This window comes from Aotus nancymaae, unplaced genomic scaffold, assembly GCF_030222135.1.
Source record: "Aotus nancymaae isolate 86718 unplaced genomic scaffold, 86718_ANA_hifiasm-v0.15.2.pri h1tg000003l, whole genome shotgun sequence".
Taxonomy (NCBI): Eukaryota; Metazoa; Chordata; class Mammalia; order Primates; family Aotidae; genus Aotus; species Aotus nancymaae.
In genome coordinates, this window is record NW_026988414.1 from 32,492,744 (window position 1) to 32,500,110 (window position 7,367).

Sequence of the window (7,367 nt, forward strand, 5' to 3'; positions counted from 1 at the left end):
TTTTTCCTTTGTAAGTAATCTGTCTTTTCTGTTTGTTTTTTTTATAGACTTCATTTTTTTAGAGCAGTTTTAGTTTCACAGCAAAATTGAAGTGAAATTACATAGAGTTCTCATTCTGTTCCCTGACTTCACCCACACCCACAGCCTCTCCCACTGTCCACATCTCCTACCAGAGTGGTACGTTTGTTACAATCAATGAACCTACACTGTCACATCATTACCACCCAAAGTCAATAGTTCACCTTTGGATTCACTCTTGTTGTCTGTGGGCTTGGACGAACATACAGTGACAGTATCATGCAGAATATTTTCACTGACCCCCCCAATCACAAAGATTTCCTCCTATATGTTCTTCTTCTAGTTGTTTCATAATTTTAGCTTTTTCATCTAAGTCTTTAAGCAATCTTGAATTAACTCTTACGTATGATGTGAAGTATGAATCAACGTTTAGTTTGTTCTATACTGACATCCAGTTGATCCAGCATAATTTGTTAAGATTTATTAAGAAAATTTCCCCATTGGACTACATTGGTGACTTTGTCAAAAATCATTTGTGTGTTTGTGGATCTATTTATGGACTCTCTTTTTTTCCCCATTGGTCTGTCTATTTTAATGCCAACCTCACTGACTTGACTACTGTATTTTACTGTAAGTCTCAAAATTAGGTGGAACAAGTTTTCCAGTTTCGTTCTTTTGTTTTGTCTATGCTAAGATATTCATAGTTCCAAGAAAATTTTAGTGATAGTTTGTCAATATCTACAAAAAAGACTGCTATGCTTTTTATTGAAATTGCACTGAACTACAAATCAGTTTGTGGAGAACTGACATCTTTACAATATGAGTCTTCTCGTCTATGAGCACGATATATTTCTTCATCTATTTGGATCTTTAATTTTTCTCAACAATGTTTTGTAGTTTTTATTGGTAGGGGTCTTTCATAACATTTGTTCAATTTATTTCTAAGTAAGTTTTATCAAGGATTTGCATTTATTTTTGCCATCTGGACCAATACCAGTCTTTGATTACTCTAAATTATTGACTTGAGTTTTGTTGTTGTTGTTATTGTTGTTCGAGACAGAGTCTCACTCTGTCCCCCAGGTTGGAGTGCAATGACATGATCTAAGTGTACTGCAACCTCTGCCTCCCAGGTTCAAGCAGTTCTTATGTCTCAGCCTCTTGAACAGCTGAGATTACAGTCATGAGCCACCATGCCTGGCTAATTTTTGTATTTTTTTTTTTTTTTTTTTTTTTTTTTTAGTATAGATGGGATTTCACCATGTTAGCCAGACTGGTCTTGAACTCCTGACCTGAGGTGGTCCGCCCACCTTGGCCTCCCAGACTTGAGTTTTTTAATTTGTTTATTGTTTGGCCCATATAAGTAATATGCATTTGGGTTTTAAGCAACATGAGAGACAGAGAGCTTGTGGTTCCAAAATTTCAGTGATGACATTATTTCTCCTTTTCTGCTAGAAACCTGGGTTTTCACAGCCTCCCAGCAGTTGATGGAGTTAGTATTTGTTTCTGGTTTACCCTTTCATTGGAAGTGTAAACTTTGGGGGTCTTATCTTTATGGGGGAAGTGTCCAGGGGCCTTGGATGACCCCTGATCTTTGCCTCCCATTTCCTGTGCTCTGTGAGACCAGGCAACAGAAGCTTAATAAATGCCCTAAGAACAACAGCCAGTTGTAGTGCTCCTGAGTTCTTTCTTTCACTTAGTATTTTGGCCTGAGAGTCTCCTACTTTCCTGCCATCCCATAAATGCATTTAGGAAGATACATTTTCCCTGTATTTTTACTTTTTGTCCAAGGAAAGGTCAATCAACTAATAACCAGGAACAAAACTACTACTACCTAACCTCCTCCATTACACAGATAAACTTAAAAATCATTACCAAGTTCTCTGCTATAGCAGAACACAATTGTAACTGGCATAGGTATCAACGAGGATTGAAACAAAAGCTATTTTGCCAATACGGTACAAGAGAAATTCAACTTCTGGCATTGTCTCTGCAGCTTCTCTAACATTAAAAATATGCTCACAGGCTGTCTATCCCCACCCCCGTCTTTCAAGCTGGTTTCCCCAAATGCTTGCGTTACTTTAGGAAAATGTTTTATTTTGTTTTGTGTTTTGTGTTGTTTTGTTTTCATACAGACATTTGTTGTGAATGTCTAATTTTAAATACACTATGGATATAGAATTTGACCTGTGGATAAACACTTTTTATTTGCCTTTGGGAAATGTATTTCTTATTTTAGGATTAATTTTTATAAATGCCCTATGGATACTAGAAAACAGAAGTGGACTCTGTTTTTTGTGTACATTAACTTGTATGTGTTTGTATATTTAATTTGTGTGTGAATGTGTATGTGTATGTTTATTTCATCCTTGTAGCTAATCCTTGTTTATTTTTGACTGCGTAATCTGCCAAAGACAGAAAGAGGTGCACTAAGCTCTCCCCACTCCCCACTGCTTTCCCTGTTTCCCTTGAGACACATCCTCTGGCCTTCAGTGCCCTCCCTTCCTCATTAGAGAAATAAAATGGGATTCAGACTTCCTGGCCCCTCTGAGTTAGGGCTGGGGAGGACCAGCGGGCTTGAGCATCTTCTCTCTTGTCCTGAGAGGCAGTGCCACAGCTGCAGGCTGTGGCTCTGTTTGCAGCAGTTCTCAGCACTACTCCTGTCCTCAGACACGTGAACATTAAGCAGTCTCTGCCTGCCTTCCTGCGATACAGCTTCCACTAGGCTTCTGCCAGTGTGCACATCTACGCTTCTGCAGTGATCCCTTGCGTTATCCACAATTCCGCCAAGTCTGGCCCAACCTCCCTCTTACCATTCCCCCTCCAAGACTGGAATCCTAGGCCCGAATTGTGCCCAGTGGGGGAGTTTTTGCTCCATGCAGACCAACCTCCCTAATGTAGTTGTCCCTGCTTTTCAAGTACCCACTGCCACTCTTTTTGTCTGTTGAAACTTCTTGCTTTCTTGGTAGAGTTTCGGAGCTGATGGCCTACGTGTCATGTATGCCCTTGTTTGCTGCCTGCCTGGCTAGGTGCATTGCTTCGCTATTGTTCTCCACTCTTCCTCCCTGTCAGTCTGCCCTATTCAGTTGCATTGTCTCAGGGAGAGGCTGGCTTTTCCCTTGGTCAATCAGGAAAATTCCCTTGTGGTCAAGACAAATTGAGGATTTTCAGTAGGTTGCCACTACGCCTTCCTCTTGGCTCAAATTTCCGTTTAATCACATGTTCTGAAAAAGTGTAAAGAAAGAAAGAAAGAAAAAAAAGTGCCATAAGACATGGGGCACATGCCCATGTGGCCTCTTTGTAGGAGACCTGAACACGTTCAATTCTACAAACACACACACACATACACACACACATTCACTTGCACATTTAAAACCTACATCCAAACAGCATTCACACTGGATGAGAGAATTCAACAGAAGTACAGCAGTACTGCAGAGAGCTTAATCCAACTCTATTTGGCAACTCAAGCACTAAAATAGTAAGGAAGAATAACTACCAAGATTAAATGTGCACACACATATACCCAACTCTCCACACACAAATTCACATGCACAAAAAACCAGAATCTCCTTCCTTTTTCCAATATCCATGGGACACTTACAAAACTCGATCGTAAGCTAAGAAACCTCAAGAAGTCCCTCTGAGACAGAGAATAGAGGATAAATCCATGATTCCTACTGCATAGAAAGCTGGACATTCATAACAAAAGTTCAAGTGAAACCAAAGCAAAACAAAATATTCAGAAACACTAAAAAAAATTCCTGCAGAAACCCAAGCATTTGGAGAAATCAACTTGAAAGAAAGGGGAGGAGAGAGAGCCTGCGAGTGTATTTTGGAATTAGAGACAAGAGATAATGTCAGAAGCTGAATTTCTTTGGGCTGTGTTGTCGAACAGCTTTAGTTTGAATCCCTTCCATACCTATCACAGTTAAGACTTTATTCTGCTGCAGCAAATACCCAACAGTGACTTTTGTCTGTGTAATGGGGGGGGAAGGCAGGCAGGGGTGGTGAATAGTGGGCATGCCAGAGGATCTAGGAGCCCTGACAGTTCAGTATCAGAAAAGCACTTAAAAGTGAGCAGGTTCCCCACTTTCTGCAGAGTAGTCTCCCCCCATCTAAATCAGGCCTTGCATAAATCCTTCCAACTTAAGGGTAAGGGCAGAAGATCCATCTTCATCTAATTATAGAGTCCTGGCCATTAAGACCAGCCTGGCCAACATGGTGGAACTTTGTCTCTACTAAAAACACAGAAAAAATTAGCCAGGCATTGTGGCACATGCCTGTAATCCCAGCTACTCAGGAGGCTGAGGCAGGAGAATCACTTGAACCTGGGAGGCAGAGGTTGCAGTGAGCTGAGATCGCACCACTGTACTCCAGCCTGGGCAATAGAGTGAGACTCCATCTCCAAATAAATAAATCAATAAAATAGACTCCTGGCCACAAGGCATCTCTAAGAACGCTCTGGGCCAAAGAGGGATGCTAACTATCACCTGATGGTCTTCTGCAGAGGAAATGGGAGGTCCCAAGGAGCAATTTCACTGCCTCACCTGGAAAACCCAGGAGGAAGGAGGGTGAACCGCAGCAGGCTTGAAATTCCCTGCCCTTTAGTTTGAGTGTCCTGTGTTCCCAGTTTCATCTGAATATCCCACTTTTTAAGCCAAATCAACAGGACCTCAGCAGCAATGGTGGCCTCAACCAGCTTGAAAGTTCCTAGTGGACCCAGACAAAGTTTCCTTTTGTGTATCTTCCCCTGAATGCCAAATGAGGTATTAAGGACACAGTTACACCCCGACCCCAATGACAGGAGCTTACATTTGATTTTATTAAACAAGAGTAGACTGTTTGTTCCGAGCTCTGAGGCAAGAGACTTGACTTCCAATATGGTCTCTGCCACTAGTTTGCTGTGTAATCCTTCTCTGGAGCTGTTTCCTGCTTGTAGAAAGTGTGGAGAGAGGGTTGGGAGAATAGAGAGAGCTAAAGCTGCCTTCCAAAATTTGTATTTCCTACATTCATCACCAGAGAGAAGGAACATTGCTTCCTGAAGCCTCAGAATGGTTAGGATTCTTTTTTATAATTTTTTAATATTCTTTGTAGAGATGGAGTTTCACCATGTTTCTCAGGCTGGTCTTGAACTTAATACCCCATTTGGCTCAAGTGATCCGCCCACCTTGGCCTCCCAAAGTGCTGGGATTACAGGTGTGAGCCATCGCACCCAGCCATGGGATTGGACTAACCCATTCTTTAGGTTACAATAGAAAAAACCTGACTCGAAAGAGAAAAAAAAAAAAAATGTTTTGGCCATCATAACAGAAAAGGACAAGGGCAGATGATCAGATGATGTCACTGGCTGCCTCACACTCTCGTCTCCATCTCTCATCCCAGCCTTTCTCTCTGTTGGCCTTGTTCTCTCCTTCAGACATCTTCTTGTGTGCATTATAGGATAGAGGGAACGGCCAAGGTGCTTCAGGCTCACCTTGAGCTGGGGAACCCAGAGAAAGACACCCTTTCTTGCCAGACATTCTTAGACAAAACCCCAGGAATAGACTAACTGGTCCAGTTGGGACCAGGGCCCCATCCTTTAGGTCAGGGTTTTTCAACAAAGTGTATTGGCCTTTGGAGTAAGACAGTTCTTTGTTATAAGACACTGTCCTGGGTGCTGCTGATGTTCGGCACCCTGGTCACTAAATGTCAGACATGCTCCCCGATCTAATAATAACAAAAATAAAACTGCCACCCTGCTTTTTCAGCACCAGAGGTGTGGGGTTCAGTACAGCCTTATGCTGAGAACCACTGCCTTACATCAATCACTGAAGCCAGGGTCTTGAGGCACTGTGATTGGCTGAACCTGGGTCTTCTGTTTTCTACCGTGGTGGAAATCAGGTTGGACATGCCACTGTGTTTGGCAGCTTTAGTTTGTCCAGGGGCCTTGGATGACCCCTGATCTTTGCCTCCCATTTCCTGTGCTCTGTGAGACCAGGCAACAGAAACTTAATAAATGCCCTAAGAACAACAGCCAGTTGCAGTGCTCCTGAGCCATATGGCGTCGGTGGTTGAACTGGAGTCATTTCCCAAAGGAACCCTCACCAGGTTTCTGTTACCAGAAGGGATGCTACACAAAGACCAGCAGCTGTTGATTGCCCCATCCCCAAGGGGAAAAGTGAGTGCTCCCGCAAGGAGGGAGGGATGATCACCCTCCTCTTATCAGCCATCCTCCACGCCTCAGCCACTCCACATGCCAAATCCCAGGACTCCAGCTCAAAACCATGCCTCCTTACTGAGGCATTTGAGGCCCTCCTGATCACTTTTGTTTTTGACCCCTCCACATGTTCCCTGGCCTACAATCTCCAAGATGGTTGAGGCCCCCTATGTCACCAGTGCTCAGCACCAGGAGTGGGGTGGCAGTGCGGTCAGCTCAGAAATGCTGGACCAAACGAGAGCCAGAAGGGAGGTTCTGTGGATTCATCACATCCAAGGCAAATGCCATTTTCCACATGAGCCCGTTGGAACTAGGCCATATGGTATTTCCAGGAAAGACCGGAGAGGCCCAGAGCCCCGGCCATCTCCGCATTCTGAGAAAAGAAGGTGACGTTTCTTCTTGAAGAGGCTCGTGTCTTCCTGGCACAACAGCTGAGTTGAGCTGAACCAAGCTGAGGAGGAATGTGGCTGCAGGAGTGGGACTCTGGAAAACATCTCACCTAAGTCAAAAGCAGAGGCCAGGGTGAATTTTCAGGAGAGATTTCAGAGATCCTGGGCATAGGCTGAGCAGTGCTCAGATGGGGCAGACCATTCCAGCATCTCCAACTCTGCCCCGGAGTCATCATACCCAGTGCCCCCAAAGTACAGCTCCTGACTCCTCCTTCAGGCCCTAGAATGAAACCAGAACCCCTTTCTCACTTCCAGTAAGATAGTGAGACAATGAGGTACTTTTCAAAGGAACTTCGCTGTGAAGCTAAGAGAAACAAAAGAAGAAAATGCTGGAAATCCGTCATCCTTATAGAATGTATGGCTGAGCTCCTGGTAGGTTCTAGGTTCGGCCCCACACCTGATCTTAGTGTTTCATTTACAGAGAACTCCATGTTATTTCTGAGGTGGTTCCTGCCTCTCGATTCTTCAGGCCGGGGGACTGCACTGTTGTCTCTCTCCCAGCCCTTCTAAGTAGGGTTGGCTGGGAAGGGCAGGTACACCTCAGGGAAGTGGACTAAATAAAGGAGGAGATCTTACCACTCATCCTTTCTTCCTTCCTCCCTCAAGCATTGCTAGATCGTCTGCTCTCAGCTCAACTGTGTTTTTTTCTAGGAGTTCACGGTTGAGTGAGGGAGATGGCTACATACAATTAATTACCTACTCTA